At 36.7% G+C, this 24,847-nt stretch overlaps 1 long non-coding RNA gene across 1 annotated transcript; it reads right to left on the bottom strand.

Moving 5' to 3' along the window:
- Nucleotides 1-1,214: 1,214 nt before the first annotated feature.
- On the bottom strand, nt 1,215-24,780 carry LOC121479869. Its single transcript, XR_005984833.1, has 3 exons — nt 24,650-24,780; nt 5,954-6,064; nt 1,215-1,352 (listed from the first exon to the last, which is right to left on the bottom strand). It is a non-coding gene; the product is annotated as an uncharacterized LOC121479869 (long non-coding RNA).
- Nucleotides 24,781-24,847: the final 67 nt, after the last annotated feature.

Genomic DNA, 24,847 nt, shown 5'->3' with positions numbered 1-24,847 from the left:
ATTATCTCCGAAAGTCTAGGAATATGTGGATAAAGAATTGTCTCATGACTAGAGTAGATTTTTTTTTCTTTTTTATCTGCACTGGTTTTTCAAGTAGAATGTGATGATGTCTATGGACTAGGGCAGGCATCTTCCTGTGAGTCTAGGCTACTTGACAATTTGTAAAAGCTGCTGGTTACTGCTATTCTCATTTATATTTCCTGGTCTACCTTACTTTTAAAATAAATACAAAGGACACCAGATAATGTCCAGTTACCCTTAATACCATAGAAATAGACAAGATGACCCAAAAGCTTCCTAGCTTGTATAATTACATGAAGATCAAACTCAATCAGAGCTTTGCCATTTATTTCTACCAGTTACGATTTTATAAATATCTTCATTAGTTCTTCAATAACATTCTATGCTGGCCTGGCTAATAAAACTGATGGACTTTGACATATAGTATTCATACATGCAAAAACCCCTGTTATTATAGTCATAATTATGATGAATTATTTTTGAAGATGTATTTTGAGGATGCTCTATTGGACTGTATATAAGTCCAGGTCCAGATCTGCCTGCAGTACTGCTTCAGAAAATATTGATTTTAAATTAAATATGACATTTCATTTTTTCTATCAAAACAGAAGGCCATATGAAAACAAAAAGGAAGGTAGAGATTAGACTTTTGAAAAGAAATGTAAAAAGATGTGACAATAGCTCCTAGATAAAATGGGCAATATTTAAAAGGTAACCCATTCATGAATTAGTGAATTTATGTTTTTTGAATTAGTGAATTTAGATGGCATATGTTTTAGAACATTAGCTTATAAATCTAATTTTTTAATTTTGTGAACAATCTTAGTCAATGAGACAGGTTAGAGAATATCAAATCACATTTATAATTCATAATTTGTATTTTATTGTTCTTAAATGATGTTGTATATGAAAGGACATAGAGTTCCACTATTTTCTCTCCAACATCAAACTGGGATCTCAGGGTACCCGCAGACATGGCTGATGGCTGAATCTAGTCGGTCACAGGTATCTCCTCAAATCTATTTGATAGAAACCTGAAACAATAAGTTATTTTACATAAATAAAATCTCTCAGAACCATATGAAATTCTTTTTTAACTATATAAAACTTTTTGTACTTTTGGTTAGACCCACCGAACGACTTGCCTTTGGAAATGATGACTACTTTCTCAAGTCTTAACATTGGGCCACAAGTGACCTTCATTAATACTTTGATATTTTAGTGAAGTCACCTACAACATATTTGACGTTGCATGACTCTGCTGTGTCACGATTTAGGCTGGAATCCTTTGTATCAGACTGAGGACAGTTGGAGCTGGCCATGAAGGACACCTGAATATGAAACAAGGAACCATGGTGTCAATCTCTAATGAACAATTCATTAGCACTTGCCAAACAAATCTACCTGGTTTATGGGCATGTCGGTTGTACTTACTTAATTAAATTTGACTAAAAAATTTATTGCAAGGCAATAATTAAGTACAAGGTGCTGTAATCAGTGTGATAAAATATATAATGCAATATGCTATGATATATATCATATCATATAGACAAGTTATAGTTACATCTTCATTGTTTCTGGCACATTCATTATTTCATTGGGCCTTCTCAACAACCTTACCCCTTCCAGTTGAGGAAACTGAGACCAGAGGGATGGAATGATTTGCAGTGCTCATGGGTGACTGGTCTTTGGTGACAAAACACAGAAAACAGCTAACTCCCACACTTGTTGGGAGTTCACCCCATCACTCTTATCTGTGCCCAGCTTGCAACACAGCCATTGATTTGTTGCTATCCACTCTTTATTGATGAACACTATGTGGTGGAAAACATCATCGTGCACAGGATTTCCTGGTTGCTGAGGCACTTTTCACCCTGGACGTGAAAGATGCTGCCTGCCAAGTGAACCTGACTGAGAAGGCAAGAGGCTCGCAACTTTAACAGGTACACGTCAAGTTGTCATCAATCTTTGCAACAGGGTTGCTCTCATTCTTTTTAACCTTGCTCTGAAATGTGATGCCTTTGTTAAGACTCAATTTTGGATGGAAGAAAAAGAATATTTCTTTCCTGAAGAGCATGCTTACTTTATCAAATACATTTTAGGACAAGACAAAACCTACTGTTCCTTGACTTTCTGTGAAATCCTCTACCTAGAGCTGACTGGAAGTTCTTACCATGTTCCATCAAGTGTCAACATTTGTCTTCTCATTAACGTTTAGCCTGAAACCTAGGAGAACTCCATGATACTCTCATTTTTTCCCCTCCCTTATCTAATCCATCAGTAAATCCTCATGATGCTATTTCCAAAATCTATTCCCTCTGTCTACACTTTATCTCTTCCTGTCCCCTGCTACTCCTTGACTCCAAGCTACCAATGCTTCCGCCTGCCCTTTTCCGGTCAGAGCCACAACTCTAACAATTCCATTTCCTTTCACTCTTACCCGTGTTACTATATAGCCCCCACAAAGTAAACAGAGAAGTGCTTTTATTTTTTAATTTTTAAAAGAGATTTTATTTATTTGTTTGAGAGAGAGAGAGAACAGAGAGAGGGGTAGAGGGAGAGGGAGAATCTCAAGCAGACTTCCCGCTGAGCACAGAGCCCAACCCAGGGGCTCAGTCTCACAAAGGTGAGATCATGACCTGAGCAGAAATCAAGAGTCAGGCACTTAACTGACTGAGCCACCCAGGAACCCCCAGAAATACTTTTAAAAATGTAAGTCTTGCCACACTCTGTTTAAAATCTTTCACTGGCTGCCCATTAACATTAAACTAAAACCTGAATCCCTTAGCTGGGCTCACAGGCTCCGTCTACCTGGAGTAGGATTCTCCAGGAGTGGATTCTCTCCTGGTGCCCTCAGAGGGGGTGTGGCCCTGTGAGTACCTCGTTCTCAGACTTCAGCCTCTAGAACCACGAGGAAATAGATTTCTGTTCTTGTAAACCACCAGGTTTGTGTTTTTTTTTTTTTTTTGCAGCATCCAGAGGAAATTAATATACCATGGTTCCTATATTTATGGTTCCTTCTGTTTGTAGCTTATTTTTATGAAACCTTCTTCTGGCTGCCTCTTTCTTGTTCCTTATGACTCAATAGAAATAGTACCTCTTGGAGGGACTTCCCTGACCATTGGAGCTAAGGTAAGCAGCTCTTCTCAGACATTCTTTATCACATCACCCATTTTGTTTTCTTCATCACTTAAAAAATTATTCATATTTATTTTTTCTTTGAATTGCCTATTTTCTTATTCCAGCACAAAACCAGTATCTGTCATGTAGTCAGTGCTTACTAAATTATGTGCTGAAGAAAGAAGGAAAGAATATTATTAGTTGCTTAACGATAAAGAAAAAGTTGTTTAATATACATCTGGGCTTTTATTTATTTTTATTATTTTATTTTTTATTTTTTTACATCTGGGCTTTTAGAAGTTCCTTGCCGTCTGTGGTGAATATCTTCTGCTATAGAGAGGGTTGCCTATATATAATCCTATAAATAAAATACAGGGAACCCAGTTAAATATGAATTTCAGGTAAACACAAATAATTTTTAGTAGAAGTATGTCCCACAAAATAAGTGTATGCAATCAAATATTGCATAGGACATACTTATACAAAGTTATTCAAATTCAAATTTAGCTGGGCATCTTGTTTTATTTTGTTTTTACTAAATCTGGCAACCCTAATTGTAGAACACTACAGCTCTCTGTAATAAACAGACTATTATTACGTAAGGAGATGAGGGAGTACACTAAAAAACGAACAAAAAACCAACAAAAAACCTTCCTCTGAAAATCTTTTCTCATGTGATGATTCTTCAAAATCTCAAAACTATCCACAAATCCCTTCTCTCTGAGGGAAAACTAAACAAATGCTTGTTACCAGGCAAAGGAAGTCACCTGCTCTAACAGCCAGCGCTGATGATGTCATCGTGAATCTGCATGGATGATGCCAGAACTGGGCATTTTCTACGTAGTGCAACTGTTTATATGAGTGAAGGCAACAGGAGTTTCTAGGATATGTTTGGATTCCCTGTTTAAAGAAGAGTTTGGAGAGTTTGTGATGAGATTTTGGGCATGCATCCTTTTACTCACCTTCCCCTGTCCCTCATTCCCCAGGATACTGGCTGGTAAACAGACAAAAGATGGATTGACAGAGGGAATGAAATATCAGTAAGACTTTCTGGTCAGGGCGAGCCAGGAGATTGGGGCCTCTTATCAACCATCTCAGTGGAAGACAGGAGACCTGCAGAAAGTCCCCATTCTTCATGCTGAGAGAGAATTGAGACCTGGTGACCTTGGCAGGGGCAGGCCCCGCTAACTGCGCCCACAGACCAGATGAGCACTTTGGTGCCATTAAGAGTGAGGGGACATGCATCACATGTACATTGGCTTTTAGCAGGTCAGAGTAGAGAGCATGGCTGGACAATTGTCAGGTCTGATCAGACCTCTTCCCATGGGGTGGGGGGAGAGTCAGGGTAAGTGGGGGTGGATGCTGCCCTCTCTAGCACTTCCTTTTCATGGGCAAAGTGTCTGTAGATGTTCCCTTCTCTTAAGGTCAACTCAGGAATATGGAAAGAGGAACAATATTACTTCTTCCTAAAATGCTGCTTCAGGGGAAGTAGTATTTGCAGGACAAAGTTGTCAGTACTATCGATAGATGTGACCAGCCTTTAAGCCTGTTAACCTCACAGATTCACTGTGAGAACCAAAAGGTTTCCTCCACTGGGCAGCAGAACTGTTTGAACACCCTGTAAATCATGCTCTAATAGTTGTGTTTACCTTGAAGTGCCTTGGAAATCTAAACATACAAAGTATTTATGTTGAAAGGCTACCTAGGAGTATGGAAAAGAGAGAGTGTCATGCATCCAAATGCAGAGCCGCAAACCCATGCCTCAGTTTACCCACAGTCATACAATGGGAGGCTCAGTTCTGCTCGGTTCTTCTCAATGAGTTTGCCCCATCACAATACAGGAAACACTCCAAAAGAAGAAATTGAAATGATGACTAAAAACTTAAACCCACCTCTAGGCAATAGAGTTTTCTTTTTAATATGCAAACAAAATTCCCCTCAGTCGTCTCAGGAGAAAAGGACTTAAAAGAAGGGTCTTACTGAGGACCCCCCCCCCCCATCTTTCAAAATTTCCCTGGAATTTTAAGACCAGAGATTGTCACAGAGATAGTCTTTTTTCTATTCAGTATTAATTTAAATTAAGTTTTGTGATTATTTTGTTTTCTAAAATGCATTAATTTCACATTTTAAAGAAGACACTGAGCCCTAGTGGTTACGAATAGAATAAGTGTATTTTTCCAAGACTCAAAATTCAAGAACTGAGCCTGAGGTAGATTTGCCCTTCTAGATCATTGTTTCATAATTTCCAGCAGGTAACTTGCCCTGTATTATTCTGATGCCTTAAAGAAAGAAATATCAATATAATAGATGAGTGCATGAAATTGGGTTATTTTATTTGTTTTAAATGCCATAAGACCTGTACCAAGTTGTATATAAGAAGAGTCTCTAGTTTAGGTTCACAACATTTTTTACATGCTTCTACACATTTCTAGCAATAATTTAAACATTTTATGAATTTGAAAAATGTCTGTAATGTAACCAATTAATTAAAAGAAGAATTAAAAGTAAAAAAAAGCAATCTGATACATTTTAATTTCATTGTTTTTTTCTAGTTAAAAATATGCATGTTCACTGTAAAAATCTTAAAGTGTATAAAATAAAAAACAGTAATTTCCCTTCCTTTCACTCCAATCCTCCACTCCACAGGAGAACAGTGTTAACAATTTGATATAGATCATTTAGATTTTATTTTCTTATGCGCATAGAAATTTAATTTACTTTAATCTTTATAATGGAAAATTTCTTTTTTTTTTTTTATAATGGAAAATTTCTAACTTGAAGAAATAGAGTTATATATTGAGTGAATACTTACCCTATCACTCAACTTCAAGTGTTTTTAATTTATAGTCAGTCTTGTTTCATCCATACTCCCACCCACTTTCTTCATTTCCTTCAATTCCTCCTGGATTATTTATAAGCCAATCTAAGATATAATAACATTTCATTAGTAAATACTTTAGCATTTATTTCTAAAAGATAAGGTCTTTTCAAAACTATTGCCACGCTTAAATTTTTTTAAATAAATAACTCTTAAATAACATCAAATAACTTAGTGTTCAAATTTTCCCTATTATACATATATAATTTTTTTTTAAAAAAACAGAACTATACTAGACACAGTGCTAGAAAAATTTAAAGGAAAATATTATCAAAGAATGTTGTTGGGATGCAAAGGGACTCGAACTTATGTTTTACACCACTCCTATTTATAAAATCCTATTCATCTAAGGTCAGGCTTATGGCTGTCTTCCTCCATAAATGGTTAGTAATGTCAAACATCTTTACAGATGCTTATTTTCTATCCATATATCCATGGACAGTGAAATATTTCTTTGTATATTTTGCCCATTTTATAATTGGGGTGTTTTTTTTTCAAGTGTAGTTTTGTGAATTCTTTCTACATTAAGATGTAAGTCCTTTGTCACCTATGTGATTTGCAAATATTTTCTCCCACATTCTAGCTTATCTTAACAAGCTCTTACACATAGCAAAAGTCTTTTATTTTGATAAAGTTCAATTTATTAATATTTTTTTCCTTTATGGGTCATGCTTTTGGTTTCATGTCTAAAGAAATCACTAAACTGTAGGTCCCAAAGGTTTCTCCTATGGTATTTTCTAACAGTTTTATAGTTTGTATTTTAAATTTAAGTCTATGATTAATTTTGAGTTAATTTTTTTGCATAAGGTATGAGATAGGTTGAGGCTCATTCTCTTTTGTGCAATTCCACTTGTGCCAGTATTACTGATTAAAAAGACTGTCCTCTGCTGAAATGCTTTTTCACCTTTGTCAAAAATTAGTTGGGTGTCCTTGTGTAGGTTATTTCTGTGTCTCTTTTGTTTCATTGATACATGTATCTATTGATTAATATAAATTTTATGTAATGTTTCAAAATATTTCCTACCTTACAAGGTAGTCACCTGTCCACTATAGTTCATTACTGTGCTCAGCCAGGGCCTCTTACTCATTATGCTCCTGAAATAAGTTTTTTGGTCTGTCAAAGAGATACAGAGAATCTTGAGTATTAAGATGGTATTGTGTGAATTTCCTTGTGAAAACATCTAGTTCTTTATGAAAATCTTCCGAAGTTCAAGCTTATCTTTATGTTGTTTATTATTTGATGTTTATGTAATCCAAATGTTCCACATTTCATTTCTCTTTAATGTCCAACATTCAGCAACCTAAATCCCCTTCCCATTTTCCTATGGAAATTCCATGTCTTTCTTTCAGGTGTCACTGAGATACTCTCTCACGCTTACATGTTCCACCCATGTATCCTGGTTTTCTGTTACTTTAGCTGGCCATCTGGCCTTGACTTCTGCTTAGTTCCTCTACAGGACTCTCTCACTGCCTTGAGATAAGTTTTCTTCTAGGTGCTGCTGCAGTCTTCTCTATACTACTTTGCTTCAGGCATGGGCACAGGTGTGCAGGCAGGCATCCTTAAAGTCCCTGTCATAGTAGCTAGGACCAGGCTGCCTGTTTAACAAGATTTTATTGAAGCCTTGAGTACAAGTCAGAGGATTGCAGCCTCGACCACTTGAAATCACATATGAAAATGCTTTCAGTGACATGACCCGAGGACATGGATTTTTAGATCTTTGCCCATAACTTGCATCGCCAATATGCAGTAAATAGAAGTGGTAGCCACAGAGAGAATAGGGAGTCTCAACCATGAAGATGAACATACAACTAAAACTCCCTTACCACTTAGGAAAAGCAACACCATGAGAGAGGTCCAGCAAGTAAATTCAAAAGTCAACACTTGAGCAAACAGAGTTAATAGGCAAAAAACAAACAAAAACCTCTTAAAATGTTATTTCTTCAGAGGGGTAAAAGAAGATATTGCATCCACAAATGAGACACTATAAAATAGAGCCAATTGGGGATTTTAGAAATATAAACATAATTATAAAAATCAAAATAGACACACAACATGAATTGTTAGAAGAATGAAATAACTAAAGGACCAATTACAAAGTGGAAGTATTGAAAATGATTAAAGAATTCTTCCAGATTATAAAGGAAAAGAGTAAAGGTTATAGTGTAAGAGAAAAATTACGAGACATGGAAAATAACAGAAACTACAATACCATTATTGTAGATGTTGCAGAACTGCACAAGTTGCAGAAGAGGAGAATACAAAGAGTTGGGGAGAGGAAATAGTCAAAGAATAATGGAAGGAAATTTCCCAGACATAAATCTTCAGATTGACAGTGCCCACCAGAAGCTAGATAAATGAAAAAAAGACTTACACAGATGTATTATTATAAAATTTTGCATATGAAAGATAAAGAGAAAAATAAAAAATGTTTTCAGTGAAGAGTGAAAACAAAACAAAATAACTGAGGCTATCTACAAAGGAATAAGAACCAGGATTTCATGCTAAGGAAAACTATACCTCTTCCAGAGAACTAATTTTCCCCCTTTCAGTAAAAGAGTTATGAAAACTATCACATTGGCTTTTTTGCTACAAACAACAGGAAGCTATGATGATTAAGCACTGTAGCATGCTAACATGATAGAACATCTGAATTTTCTTTTCTTTATAGTTCTTGGTTGTCAATGACTTTATTTTTACCAACTTTTTATATAATTTTAAATTTTTTAATTGTAGCAAAATACATATAAATAAAATTTATTATCATAGCCATTTTAAGTATATAGTAATGTTCAGTGCATTCACATTGTTCTGCAACCAATCTAAATAATTCCTTTTGAAAAGCTGTAACTGTACACCTATTAAAAAATAATTCCCCATTTCCTCTTTCCTCAATTGCTAGGGGGTCCCTAGTAACCCCCGTGCTACTTTCAGTCTCTATGATTTTGACTATTCTGGGTACATATAAATGGATTCATACTTATTTGTACTTTTGTGACTGGCTTATTTTTCCTTTTTTTTTTTTTTTAAAAGACTTTATTTTTTTATTCGTGAGAGACAGAGAGAGAGAGAGAGAGAAAGAGAGAGAGGCAGAGACACAGGCAGTGGGAGAAGCAGGTTCCATGCAAGGAGCCCGATGTGGGACTTGATCCTGGGATGCCCTGGGTCTAAGGCAGGCGCTAAACCGCTGAGCCACCCAGGCGTCCCTTATTTTTTATAATATCTTCAAGTTTCATGCGTGTGGTACCAGGTGTCAGAATTTCCTACCTTTCTAAGGCTGAATAATATTTTGTTGTGTGCATATGCCACATTTTGTTTATCCATTCATCTATTGACAGAACAGGTTGCTTCAACCTTTCAGCTACTGTGAATAATGCTGCTATGAACATGAGTGTACAAACATCTTTCTCAGACCCTGCTTTTAATTCTTTTGGGTATATATTGAGAAGCTGGATTGTTGGATCATATGGAAATTCTCTTTTTAATTTTTTTGAGGGATTGCCATGCTGTTTTCCAGAGTGCTAACCCATTTTAGATTCCCACCAATAATGTACAAGGGTTCCAAATATCTCTACGTCTTTGCCATCCTATTTATTTATTTGTTGGTAGGTAACCATCTACTGGATGTGAGGTGGTAACTTGTTTGTGGTTTTGACTTACATTTCTCTAAGAATAAGTGATGTTGATCATGTTTTCATTTTTTTTTGGCCATTTGGAAATCTTTGGGAAAATGTCTTTTGCCTGCTTGCATAAGTTTATTCCTAACTATTTATTCTTTTTAGTGCCATCATAAATGGAATTGTTTTCTTGATTTCTTTTTAAATTGTTCACGAGTGCATAGAAATGCAACTGATTTTTGCATGTTGATCTTGTATATTGGACTTTGTGAAATTACTTTCTATCAGGTTGTGTGTGTGTGTGTGCGTATGTGTGTAATTATAGGGTTTTCTATATATAAAATTATGTTGTCTGTGAACATATATATAATTTCACTTCTTACTTTCCAATTTGGATATCTTTCATTTCTTTTTCTTGCCTAATTGCTCTGGCTGGGATTTTCAGTACTATGTTGAATGGAAGGATGAAAATAAGCACCTTGTCTGGTTCCTGATCTTAGAGGACACCTTTTCAAGGTATAAACACTTCAACAAACTAGGAGTAGAAGGTGACTGCCTCAACATAATAAAGGCCATGTGAAGAGCCCACAGCTAACACCAGTGGTGTCAAATGTTGTCAAATACATTCTCTACATCAGTTGAGATGATCATGTTTGGGGGCCTTGGCTTTTTGTTTGTTTGTTTGGTTTTTGTCCCTTCATTCTGTTAATGTGTTGCATTACATTGTTCGATATTTGTATCCTGAACCATCCTTGAATTCTAGGAATAAATCCCACTTAATCATGATGTATAATCCTTTTAATGTGTTGTCAAATTCCATCTGCCAATATTTTCTTGAGGATTTTAGCAGCAAGATTAATCAGGGATATTGATCTGCAGTTTTCTAGTCTTGCAGTGTATCTTTTGGGATTTGGTAACAGTGTAATCCTGGCATCATAAAATGAGTTTAGAAGTATTCCCTCCTCTTCAATTTTTTGGAAGAGTTTGAGGACAACTGGTGTTAATTCTTTACATATTTGGTAGACTTCACAAGAGAAGTTTTCTGGTCCTGGGCTTTTCTTTATTGGAAGGTTTTTGATGATTCAGTCTCCTAAAGTTTTATGTCTGTTCAGATTTTCTATTTCTTTATGATTTAGTCTTGGTACATTTCATATTTTCAGGAATTTGTCCAATGCAAGTGAGATTTTGTGGGTGTACAACTGTTCATAGTACTCTATTATAATACTTTTTATTTCTGTAAAATCTATTGCAATATCCCTCTTTCATTTATAACTTGTTATTTGAGTCTTCTCTTTTTTTCATCGTCAATCTAGCTAAAGGTTTGCCAAATATGTTTACATTTTCAGTGAGCCAACTGTTGGTTTCACTGATCTTTTTCTATAGTTTTCTATTCTCTCTTTTGTTTATCTCTCCTTTAATCTTTATTATTTTCTTCATTCTGCTATCTTTGTGTTTGGTTTGTTCTTCTTTTTCAGTTCCTTAAGGTGTAAAGTTAAGTTGTCATTTTGAAATCTTTCTTCTTTTTTAAAATAAGCATTTACAACTACAAATTTCCCATTTAGCACTGCTTTTTCTGAATCCCTAAGTTAGATATATTTTCATTTTCATTTGTCTAAATTTTCTAAATTTTTTTGTGACTTCTACTATGACTCAATGTTTTTTTTTTTTTAAAGTGTGTTGTTTAGGGGCACATGGGTGGCTCAGTTAGTTAAGTGTCCAACTCTTGATTTCAGCTCAGGTCATGATCCCAGGGTTATGAGATCGAGCCCCATGTTGAGCTCTGTGCTGAACATGGAATTTGCTTAAGATTCTCTCCCTCTCCCTCTGCCCCTCCCTACTCATGCTCTCTCTCTCTCAAAACAATAGTATATTGTTTAATTTCAAAGTATTCTTGCATTTTCTAGTTTTCCTCCTGCTATTAATGTATATTTTCATTATATTTCAATTGGAAATATCATTTATATGATCAATATTTAACATTTATTAAAACATTTTTTGGCCTAATAATATATAGCCTAACCTGGAGAATGTTCCATGTGCACTTGAGAAAAATGTCTATCTTGCTGTTGGATGGAGTGTTCTGTTTATGCCAGTTAGGTCCAAGTTGGTCTGGAATATCATTCAAGTTTTCTATTTCCTTATTGATCTTCTTGGGGTTGTCCTATCTATTATTGATAATGTGTTATTGATGTCTCCTATTATTATTGTAGAGCTTTCTATTTCACTCTTCAGTTTTGTCAATGTTTGTTTCATATATTTAGGAGCTCCGATGTTTGTGCATATATTTGTATAACTCATTCCTTCTTGGTAAATAGACCCTTTCATCATTATATAATGTCCATCTTTGTGTCTTATAGTAAGTATTGACTTAAAGTCCTTCTCTGATATTAGTACGGCCACCCCTGCCCAACTACTGTTACTTATTTATATGGAATATCTTTTTCTATTCTTTTACTTTCAACCTATGCATATCCTAAATCTAAAGTGAGCCTCTTGTAAACAGCATACAGCAGGATCATATTTTGTAATCCCTTTTGCTAATCTACATCTTTTGATTGGGGAGTTAAATCAATGTACATTTAGATTATTATGAATATGTAAGACTATTGGCATTTTGTTACTTGTTTTCTGTAGGTCTTATAGCTTTATGTCCCTCATTTCCCTCATTATTGCTTTCATTTTTTAAAAAAGTGATATTTTATTATCATGATTATTTTTCTTTTTTTTAATAGAAGTATACTTGACATGCAATGTTACATTCATTTCAGGTGTACAGCATAATGATTTGACAACTCTATACATTATGCTATACTTATCACAAGTGTGGTTACCATCTGTCACAGTGCTATTAGAAATGGGCTAAGTCCCTATGCTGTGCCTTTTTTCCCTGTGACTTACTCATTCCATACTAGAAGTCTATATCTCTCACTCCCTTTAACCCATTTTGTCTGTCTCCTACACACTTCCTCTCTGGCAACTATCAGTTCTCTGTATTTATGGGTCTGTTTTTGCTTTATGTTTGTTCATTTGTTTTTATTTTTTAGATTCCACATATAAGAGAAATAATATAATTGTCTTTCTCTGTCTGACTTATATTATCTTTTATTCTGTTGGTTTTTTTGTAGTGACATATTTTGATTCTCTTCTCTTTTGTGTGTGTGTGTGTGTGTGTATTCTATAGATTTTTTTCTGGTTGCCAAAGGGATTACATAAAACATCCTAAAATTATAATAATTTATTTTAAACTCTTACTGGTTTAAGTTCAATGGAATGTAAAAATTCTATGTACTTGACTTTGTTTTTGATTGATGTCACCAATTACATTTTGGTTATATTGTGTGCCCATTAACAGATTTATATTTTATGCTTTTGTATTTAAATCCTATAATAAAATAAGAGTGGGACTGTGAATCAAAAATACAATATACATGTATTTATGTTTGCCCATGTATTTTTAAATTTTTTAAAAAGATTTTATTTATTTTAGAGGGGGGAGGGGCAGAAAGATAGGAGAGAAAGAATCTCAAGCAGACTCCGTGCTGAGCATAGAGCCAGACGTGGGGCTCAGTCCTAGGACACTGAGATCATGACCTGAACCAAAATCAAGAGTCAGATGCTCAAAAAAAAAAAAAAAAAAAAGTCAGATGCTCAATCAACTGAGCCACCCAGGCGCCCAATGTCCATGTATTTATTTTTATCAAAAAACTTTATATTTTTGTATGGCTCTGAATAACTGTCTAGTGTCCAATCATTTCAACCTGAAGGACTCCCTTTAGCATTTCTTGTAGGGCAGGTCTAGTTGTAATGAACTACTTCAGTTTTTGTTTATCTGGCAATGTCTTCATTTCTCCCTCATTTTCAAAGGGCGTTATTCGCAGTCAATAGTTTTTACCTTTCAGCAGTTTAAATATAACATTCTATTGTCTTCTGGCCTGCAAGGTTTCTGCTGAGGTACCTACTGATAATGTTGTTGAGGTTCCTTTGTACATGGTGAGTCACTTTTCTTTTGATATTTTCATAGTTCTTTGACTTTTGGGGAATTCCCAATTTTTTTTTTTTTTTTCAGATAAGTTCTCTGCTTTTTCTCTCGTTCTTCTGACCACTTAGTGCAGATCCACTTGACAGTGTCCATAAGCCCCCTAGTCTTTCTCACTTTTCTTATTCTTTTTTTCTGCTTGGACTTGACCATTTCAAATGACTTGTCTTCGAAGTTCCTGATTCTTTCTTCTGTCCTTTCAAGTCTTCTGTTGAACCCTTCTAGTGAATTTTTCAATTCTATTATTATGTTTTTCAGCTGTAGAATTTCTGTTTGGCTCTTTTCAATAATTTCTCTCTCTGTTGATATCTCATTTTGTTCCTTTATCATTTTCCTGATATTGTTTGTCTGTTATGGCTTCCTTTAGCTCACTGAGCATTTTTAAGATATTTATTTTAAAGTTTTGGTGAGATAAGTCTGAGGCCCATGAGTTTCAGTTTCTGGAGTATTATTTTTTCTTTTGAGTTGACCATGTTTCTCAGATTTTTTTGTATGCCTTGTGATCTTTTGTTGAAAACTGGGCATGTGAAAGAATAGCCCCTAGGTTTTTGTGGATTGGGTCTGTGCAGGGATAAATCTTCATTAATTAGTTCAGTGTGAAGTCTCAAGGTCCTCTCAAGCTTTTTCTGACGATGTGTCTTCCCTAGTCCTGTGTGTGTGCTTTCCCCCCAATTTCTCTCTATACATGTTTGCTTTTATTTTTATTATTTTTTTAAAATTGTATTTATTTATTCATGAGAGAGAGAGAGAGAGAGGCATAGACACAGGCAAAGGGAGAAGCAGGCTCCATGCAGGGAGCCCGACGTGGGACTCAATCCGAGGTCTCCAGGATCATGCCCTGGGCTGAAGGCGGCACTAAACCGCTGAGTCATCCGGGCTGCCCACATGTTTGCTTTAAGATGTCTTAATTTCCTGAGTCTTACCCCTGCTATTCTTCTCAAGGACTTAGGTTTCTGTTGTATTCCTCTTCCCATAGTCTCTTAACCCAGGTTTCCACAGGTCTGCAGCCTTCCTGCAGCTCTCATGTGTCCCAGTGACCACCACTGCTATCAGAGGCTTCCAACTTAATATCCAAACTATGCCACCACTCCATCTGTGTCCTAGTAAGGTGAGACAGAAACTAGTCCCTCGGGAACTTCCCAGACAGGCCAGAACATCACAAGCAAGTTCCACTTTTTTCTTTCTGTTCCAAGGGAGGAACCAGTAAGTAGGTATTTTCCAACCTCAGTGCACTGGGGCGGAAATGGGGTGAGGATGGATAGAAACACGGGAAATTTCCTACCCTTTCTTTGTTAGTCATTCACTTATTTGTTACAACTTTTTAACTGGTTTCTAGAATTCTCACAAAGCTACTTTTGCCTGTAAGTTGTCGTATATTTGGTGTTTCTGTGGGAGAGTGGGGTGTAGATTTTACTAGTCTGCCATCTGGCTGATGTCACTCTTTTTTTTTTTTTTTTTTTTTTTAAATTTTTATTTATTTATGATAGTCAGAGAGAGAGAGAGGCAGAGACATAGGCAGAGGGAGAAGCAGGCTCCATGCACCGGGAGCCCGACGTGGGATTCGATCCCGGGTCTCCAGGATCGCGCCCTGGGTCAAAGGCAGGCGCTAAACCGCTGCGCCACCCAGGGATCCCTTTTTTTTTTTTTTTTTAAATTTTTATTTTGATGTCACTCTTCTGTATAAGTCTTCTGATGTAAGTAACCTTATATCTTTTTGGAAATATGTCATAAAAATTTTGAATGAAATAAATCCACATTATTTAAGAGAGAAACAAATTACAGAATATTAATATATTTGTGCCTCAAAGAATTGAGAAGAAACTAAGATTTTTTTGAGAGCTTAGTGCTCAGAATAAGTGCAAATAAGTGCTAAAGGAGCAGTGAATGGCAGTGATTTAAATAGATATAGACCTGGGGGACCAGTAGTTTCAAAAGGATCTCCAAATAACCTTTAATTAAACAGAAAGTAATAAGGTAATATTTAGCGACTGAGTTCTAACACATGGAGATTAAAGTACTTAATTGGTGCTTAAGAGTTTTTATTTTTTGCAAAGTAGGTTTTTCGTCAGGAGAATGTTCATTTGCAACACAAAGAATATTGTCTATCCACGATTTAATTTATTTAGTTACTTTTTTCTCATATAGAAAATCTAGAGAGAAAGATTCAGGCATTGGTTCAGCAGCTCAGTAATGCCAGAATGTGTGTGGGCATTCTTCTGGCCTTACCCTCATGGTTGCAGATTGGTTCCTGCTGCCCCATATTCAAAGCAGAAAGAAGAGAAAAGTTGGTTCCAATTATCAGACTCTATCAGGAAAGCACTAGGAGACTTCAAATTACAGCTCACTGACCATAATATGGTCACATGGCTTCTTTGCTACAGAGGAGCCTGAGAAATTGAGTCTTATATTTTTCACCCTGTGCTGTAGAAAGTGGCAAGAAAGAAGCTGGATTGGAATGGCTATTGGATAAGCAGAGCGAGCAGTGTTTCCCCAGGTGTATTCAGTAAGGAAAATCCTACTTGGTTCTCAGGTAAGTAAGCAAGAAATTCTATGCCTTTGTTTAGTCATGGACTTCCATGGTCTCCAGAGTAGTATTCTGATGGAGTGGTACATGTACAAAGTGTATTCCTCAGGGTCTATTTTAAGATAAGATTTTGTCTTTTGGAACAAATGATTTTGTATTTTTCACCCTGTTAACAATTTTAATAATATTTGACCTTTTTATTAACTTATTCAGACAACATTTATCAGGCATCATCTATGTGATAGTAATTAGAGTAGATATTGATAATTCAGAGATGAATAAGATCCTTTGCCTCAAGTAGTTCATTGTCTTGAAGTTAAATGCTTTGAGGTAAACAATTATATATATGTACAATTATAATTTATTTACTAAAAAAAGCATTGATATGCATATATGGTGATATGTCCATCCAGCTCTGATGAAGTACATGTTCTTAGTCTGCAGACAATCTTTTGAGTTTATAGGTTTTGCCAGGAGATCCAGGCAAATCAGTTTAGAGATGACTAGCAGTTCATTAACCAAATATCGCTTAGTAATGATACTACCTTTCTTTAATCTTTGAATTGTCCCTGAAGTCATTGAAGCCTATAGGTCTTTTATATTGACCCAACCTGATGATAATACAGTGGTTTGAATTTAGGTACCAGTGTTATGCTTGAAAACTAAGAATGTCAAAAAAAAAAAAGAAAAAAGAAAACTAAGAATGTCATTGGCATTTGATTTTATGTCTTAAAAAAGAACTGGTGAGTTACTGTGTCTGGTTCATTTGATGTTCCTGGGCCTTGAGTAAGAATAAGAATATGAATCAGAACTGCACCTGGCAGCCTGAGGCATTCCATTGTAGGGCCAGTGAGATCTGCTGTTCCTAACCAGACAACGCAGAACGATTCCCCCTTCACTTCTGCTTCAGGAGCTCACAACTGCCCGGAATCATAAGAAACTTTAATACCTCTTGGCTAGAAATCTTCTCCCCTTTTCCTCATTGGATTACATGAGACCAGGACATGGCATTAAAGCTTGCTTTTCTTTACCTATAGTTTCTGATTCTGACTCCTTGTGCAAAATTCTCTCATTTAGAAAACTCCAGTCTATGGGCCATATACTGTGGCTGTAAAGTCTGTGAGCTAAGAACGGACTTTACATTTTTAATTGGTTGAAAAACACAAAAGGAGGACTTTCTCGTGACATGTGAAAATTACATGAAAATCAAAACTTAGTATCCACAAATCCACTTTTATTGAAATATGGGATGTTCATTTGTTAACACGCCCTCTGTAGCTGGTTTTGAGCTACATACAGTGACTGGGTTGGATAGTTGCAACAGAGACCAGATTATCTACAAAACCTAAAGTACTCATTGCCTTGTCCCTTTACGGAAAAATTTTGCCAACCAACCTCATATTTAGAAGAAAAATGACCACCTCTGGGTGCTTCAGACTCAAAATGTGCCTTAATTGGAGCCCTCCGAGCTGTCACTCAAACAATCTCATATGAAGTAACACTAGCAATTATCTATAATCACACTAATCTATAATCACATTAATCTACTGCACTAAACAGACTGGGATTGTCAATCACCTGCCAGTATACTGAGGTGTAGGGGCATTGGCGCCATGGCACAGAAGTGGTGGTCAGGCATTTTTTGCAGCAGAACTCTTTTCTTCAAGTAATTTTATTAGTTGATTTGTTCAATGTGAATATGTATTCATATATGTGTAACATATATATTTATACATGTAAAAATATGTTATATGTTTACAAAAATAATATGAATACATATATTCTGGATTGGTCTCTAAGTTCCCTAAGGTGGTCTCTAAAGTTCCGTGGCTCCAGCTTTGCCCCTGAAGTCTCAGCATTTATACTCTTGGTTAGAAGGACTCTGTCATTGCTAGGAGGAGCTCCACATGACCCAGGAGTTTCACCGTTTCCCGCACCCCTTAGTAAATGGTGCTGATAATCTCTACAAACCAAAAATCTACATGTCAACCATTACAATCTTTCCTTTCCTTTATCCCCACCTTCAATTTACCACCAAGCTCCATCAGTTCTAGCTCCTAACTATCTTGCCTGAGTGTCCTTATGTTTCATTTTGCACCACCACTTCCTTACCCAATAGTACTGGCACTTGGGCTCCAGGAAAAGTCATCCAGTGATGTCCTTCTTCATTTTCACTTCATTGAAATTATTCTCTATAAAGCAGCCAGAGTAGGCTTTTAGAAACATAGATTTGGTGAGAGATTCCCCAGTTTCAAACCCTTCACTGTCTTCCCATTGACTGACTCTCAGGCCCATCTCTTACTTCTGTCTGCCTAGAACCCAACCATACTGGTTTCCTCTTAGTTCCTTTATAGAGTAGCGGTCTGTTCAACCTCAGGGTCTCCCCACCTGCTATTCCTTATCCTCTTACTCCCTCTGCCCACTATTCCTTTTTATTCTTTAGTTCTTGGGTTTTGTTTATAAAATGAAATGCTGAGTATTTATCATAATTCAGATACTGTGTTAATTGCTCAGAATATAGATAATTAGAAGACATAATCCTGTCCAACAGACCTCATAATCTAAGAAGGGATACTGGCATTAAACAATTCTCAAAAAATTACTGTTGTGATAAAGTGAAATGCAGGAATATTTCAGGGAATCAAACGGGGGTATTGATCTCATCTTGGAAACACAGGGAAAACTTTGTGGACGTAATATTTAAGCTGGCCCTCATAGGATGAACAATAATTCTTTAGGTAAGATAAGAAAATTCCAAGCCAAGGAAAAAGCATGTACAAAGGTCCTGAGGCTAAAAAGAATCAAAAAACGTCTAGTTCCAGAATGTGAAGAGTAAGAGACTCTTTGACTTAGAATAAGCTGAATATAAATAGATGGGCCAGATCATGTAGTCTTGTAGGCCCTGTTAAGTATTTTGGCCATTAACAAATTTAGGTTTAAGTGTCTTTTTCTCCAGGAAGCTTTCCCCCTTCATTTCCCATACTGAGTGAGGCAACCAGGCCTCCCACCCCCTGCTCTGACGTCACACACACATTTTCCATAGTCTCTGTTCTTGCTGGCCTTCTTTATTACCTCATCTGTTTTCCCTGCTAGTCTGAGAGCTCCATGAGGGTTTGTCTCCTTCACTGCTGTGCCTCTGTGCCTAGCACAGTGCTAGGAATACAGTAAGAGTTCAATATATGTGTGTTAAATAGGTGAATGCCCCTCCTTTTCTGTCACTGTCTAATTACTGGCTCTCCTAGTGTCAGTGACACATCCCAGAAGTGTGGATATCACCACATTTTCTCGCAATGGCTCTATTAATGTATCATTCTCCTTGATCATTGGGATAGCCTCTCCCCTGTTCTCTTGACTTCTAATCTCTTGCTTCTCCATACCACCCTTCTTGCTGCTGCCTGGAATCCTATCCTAAAGTAAAATTTGGATCATGTCTTTTTAAAAAATGTTTTTTATCCTCACATATCCTCCATCACTTCTCAATGTCCATGGAATAAACTTTAAATTCCTTTGTCACTGTCCTAGCTCATCCATGAATTGCCCCTGACCTTTCTTCTAGTTTTATCTATCATCAGTTCATGTATTCCGACCTCCAATCATAGCAGACTTCCCCAGCATGTCAGATGCTCAGATATGCCCCACTTTGGTTGTTGTGCCAAGCAGGAATGCGCTTCTCTTTCTTCCCTGCCTGTCGATGTCTGGCTCAATCCTTTGCAGCCCAGAAGAATCCCAGCATTCAGTCCTTTGTACTCTTTCCATATCTCAGCCGTTCCCAGAGTATGGTCCCTGACCAGCAGCAAACTTGTTAGATAGAAAAATTCTCAGGTTTCTTCATAGAAGTACTGAAAACCTGAAATGGTGGTGGGGGTGGGGGTGGGGAACGACAATCTGTGGTTGAACAAACCTCCTAACTAACATTTGCCCTAGCACATTGTTGTATTTTTAGTTTAGGATTTTAGAGTGCATTAAGTTCTGATTAATTTTTTTTTTCTGGTTAATTATTTACCTGTCAGTATCCCTTATTAGAATATAAGTGGCCTGAAGGCAAGAACCAGATTGTATCCATTTTATCTCCACCACAGTGAAATAAAATGGCAATGAAATACAGGATAGTTATGGATAGTTGATGCTGCTCCTTTTATTCCTATTACAATTCAAGGTTTCCTCTGCAGATAAATTTCTTTGGAAAGAAAGAGCTAAATTATATTATATATTTTATTACATTACACTATACTGTATTTCATCACATACATGCATATATTTGTATGTATCTATTTATCTCTATCTATATATCACTATAGTAATTAATTCACTTGCAATATTCTTAATGATGAATCCTGGATTTGAATCTTAGGAACCTGATAAGAAAGTTTTCTAAGGGGAGATTGACTTTGTCTTGCCTAGTTAGGATTTAGGATTTTTAGCACTGCTTCTCAGACCTTAACATAAATATGAATCATCTGGGATCTTTTTATTTTATTTTAATTATTTATTTATTCATAAGAGACACAGAGAGGCAGAAGCAGGCTCCATGCAAGAAGCCCAATGTGGGACTCGATCCCTGGACTCCAGGATCACGCTCCGGGCCAAAGGCAGGGGCCAAACCTTTGAGCCACCCGGGGATCCCACCTGGGATCCTTTTAAACTAGAATTTCCTGGGCAGTCTGGGTGGCTCAGCGGTTTAGTGCCGCCTTCAGCCCAGGGCCTGATACCGGGGACCTGGGATCAAGCTCCACATCAGGCTCCTTGCATGGAGCCTGCTTGTGTCTCTGCCTCTCTCTCTGTCTCTCATAAATAAAAATTTTAAAAATGTTAAACTGAAGTTTCCTGATTCAGTTGGTCTATGGATAGGTCCAAGAGTCTGCATTTCTCAAAAGCTCCCAGGTGATGGTGGTCTGAGTTGGCCCAGAGGAAATTTTACAAATGACCTATGTTCTTGCAAATTAGCTGTGTAGCTTTTTCTCACACAAGGAGATTTGGCGTGAGTACAACTTCTTTTTGGTATTTTTTTTTAATTTATTTTTATTTTTATTTATTTATGATAGGCACACAGTGAGAGAGAGAGAGAGGCAGAGACACAGGCAGAGGGAGAAGCAGGCTCCATGCACCGGGAGCCTGATGTGGGATTCGGTCCCGAGTCTCCAGGATCGCGCCCTGGGCCAAAGGCAGGCGCCAAACCGCTGCGCCACCCAGGGATCCCCTTTTTGGTATTTTTATTCATGTATGGGTCAAAGGTGATAGCCAGTGGTTCTCAACCCTGGCTATACTTTTGAATCACCTGGAGGTACTTTTAAAAAATACCAGTGCCCAGGATCTGAGAGTTGAATTTAATGAACCACAGCCTTAGGCAATGAAGTAAAACAGGCGCATAAATTGCTGTTATGTTCTACACAGCAGATCTATGACAAGTCTGCCCTTGAGAAGTTTTTCGTCTAAATGATAAGATGGAACAATGCATATTAACAAGGACTTAACATTAAAAGTATTAAAAGGGAAAACAAAAAGCAAATCTTGTTCTTGATATAAAATGGTAGACTACCTGCTTTGCAGGATGGAAAATGGAAGAGTAGGCCTGCTAATATGTGTAACTTTCTCTGGAAATGTTCCTAAGGAAATCATTTGGAAGAGTAGAAATCTTGCTTACTTGCTTGGATGATGAGGTTAGACCATCATTATTTGTGTATATGGCACATTTGAAGATATTACAGCTGACGTATATCAGATTATGTTCCAATTCTTTATCTCATTCCTTGTTATAGAATTACCAGACATCTATGCTCTTGCTGTGTTGACTTTGCAATGCCTCCCACAAGAGCAGGAACAGCATATTTTCTTGTCTCATTGATTTTGGGCTGGACCACTGGAATGTCACAATGCAGAGACTTTCAATGTTCTTGAGTGATTTTGCTCCGATTCTTGTACTGCAGCCACTTCACAATATGATCACACCTAGGATAACAGACGTTCTGACTCACCCCCAGAAGGTTGGGGTGCAGCTCATTTTTAAATATTAAACACAGGTAATTCACTGATCTCTCCAGTTAAGGGACTAGAAAGTTAAACAGATAACATAGATGCATTTTCTCCAATACGTTTAAGTTCTCTTAACTTCACATCTGAAATACACTTTATTGAATGATTCCTGTCATCATGGTTTAATTGCAGAGTAGACACAGTGGCTGCTGTTTTATAAAGTCAAAGTATTCAGTTTGGAAACTTTGAGAATGTGGTATTTTCTCTCTTTTTTTAAAGTTGTTTCTTTTTTTCAGATGACATGATAGTTGGTTAGTTATGGGTTTTTTTTTTTTTTTTTCCTTACTTAGTTGGAAATTGAAAGAAACCTTTTCTGTGTTCCTAAATTTTGGTAGAATCCAGGAGTAGGTGCAGAATTTTCTTGGCATACAAATCCAAAAGCTAGGAAACCACCTTTATAATTCATTAACTTCACCCAATGTAGATAAATCAGATTTAGAAGAAGATGAATATTAGCTGCGGATCAAAGGAACTGTTGTCAAAGGTCTTTCCCAGTGGCTGATAGGATAAGCAAAATGTGCCCTAGAAGGACACCCATACTAATTAGGTGTTAAACCATAGCACCATATTTTGCCATCAGCTTTTGTTTTGCTTGTTTTTTGACCTTATCTTAAATTGGTGAGGCTTCGCTGCAGAAATCAAGGATGGTTAAAATAAATTTTAGCTGAGCAAATGTAGTGTTTACACCAAACCACACCTAATCATATAAAAATGTCAAAATCACTCTTCCTAATAGTGTTACGAGGTGTTCTAAAATGATAAGCTGTTAATTTCTCTTTCTGGCATTTCTAGCCCTGACTGTCAAAATAATGGTAATATCACCTGATATATTTTCAATATTAAAAAAAGATTGGCAATATCTTTATAAATATGCAGTACCGCAGAATGGAGACAAACTGTACCAGTTGGCTATGAATAGACTCCCCGATCACTGTTTGGAGGGGCATTCACGCCCTCAAATCCATGAGGCAGCTGTGGTGAGGCACAAACACTGCTCAGGAAGAGGCAAGACCCGGCTCCTTGAACAAGGTCATTTAATCCCTCTGAGCCTCAATTTATCTACAGAAGGAAGGATTTCGATGAGGTAGCTTTTAAGGACTGTACGGGATATGAAATTCTATAATATCCTTGTATTCATATAATAAGATTTCCAAATGAAGAGGAAAAAATGAGGTTAGCCTGGCCAAGTTAGTCCTCAACACTTTCTTAGTAAGGCAGTGTTTTTGCAGATGAGGACACAGAGCCATGGAAACATTCATTAACTTACCCCCAAATCACACAAAAACTTTATACTTGGTCTTTTGAATCCAATTTACCGTCTATGTACGTCTATTTTTCTAAAAGAGCAGCTTCAAAAAAATTCCTGTTATCCATATTTCACTTTAGGGTATCTTATATCTATGTTTACCCCCTTTAAATGAATTGTTAGACCCTGGACATTTTCTGATTTATAATTAAAATAAACTATTTCTAAATACTAAGTGCCCTGACTTTAAAGAGTCTTTACATTTCCCTTTAAAAGATAAACAAAAACCAATTCAATAAGCTAAAAAAACCTACTTGGATTTTTTCCCTCCAATTATTACATGTGCATGTATGTATGTATCTGTCACGGGGAGGAAGAGGCTGTATAATTTTGTCTTCTCCTATCACTTTTTACACCCATTCATTATAATCTAGGAATTACCTGATTATCTATAAAATGTTGCCCAGATGGAACCCAGCTACCCTCAGTTTTCAGATAAGGAGATTGAAGGAGCACAGAGGTGTTAATTGACTTTCTCAAGGTCACACCGGACTTTACAATCAAGTCTGGGATTAAAGTCTAAATTTCCTGACCCAGCTGCTTTTCTCCCATTAGGCTGTTGTTCTTTCACAGAGGGTTTAGATCACTTTCCACCCTTGCAGGCAGGATTTGGGGACTCTCATGAAATGCTTCTTTAACAACCACAGCATCCATGGGCACAGGTGACATTCCCAGGTAACAGATGATGGGTTTTGAACAGGAGATCAGGGAATTTAGAGCATAAATTCACAGGAAAATAAACAAGTGTGAGGACAGACTGGACTTTTAACAGTCAAGCCAGGGCTTTCGCACTGGGATTCCATTTTTTTCCCCTCGGCTCATCACTCCACTTCCACCAAGCATTTGGTTTTAATCTGGTGCTGTCCCTGGGACTAATATTCAACAGCCTAAGATCTTGTTTTTTTCTGTTTGGATTTTTTTTTTTTTTTGGCCTAGTAAAGCAGATTTCAGTGTATTTTATAAGAACTCCATCGACGGTACTGCTTAAATAGTATTCAAACAAGTTTCCTCAACCCTGATTAGAATATTGTTTTATTACACTGCACATTTCCTAAATCTCCCACTAATTAAACATATATTGTACCTCATTATTACCCACGAACAACTATCTGTACTCACGATTTATGGTTGTGTACTGTGGTGGTTGATGACTGTATCAGCATTTCAATTTCAAACGCATTTCAGAGGTTTAGAGCTTATCTGGAAAATTAATTGCAGCCGAAAACCTGGCACAGCCTGTTCTTAAGCAGACCAGCCTGGGGCCCTGCTGCTCTCGGCTCCTTTTTCTGGAACAGCTGCCAGGGGAGTGGAGTGAGG

The sequence above is a fragment of the Vulpes lagopus genome, chromosome 21 (assembly GCF_018345385.1).
Source record: "Vulpes lagopus strain Blue_001 chromosome 21, ASM1834538v1, whole genome shotgun sequence".
Classification (NCBI taxonomy): domain Eukaryota; kingdom Metazoa; phylum Chordata; class Mammalia; order Carnivora; family Canidae; genus Vulpes; species Vulpes lagopus.
The sequence above is the reverse complement of the archived record's forward strand: the minus strand, read 5'-3'. Positions and strand labels throughout refer to the sequence as shown.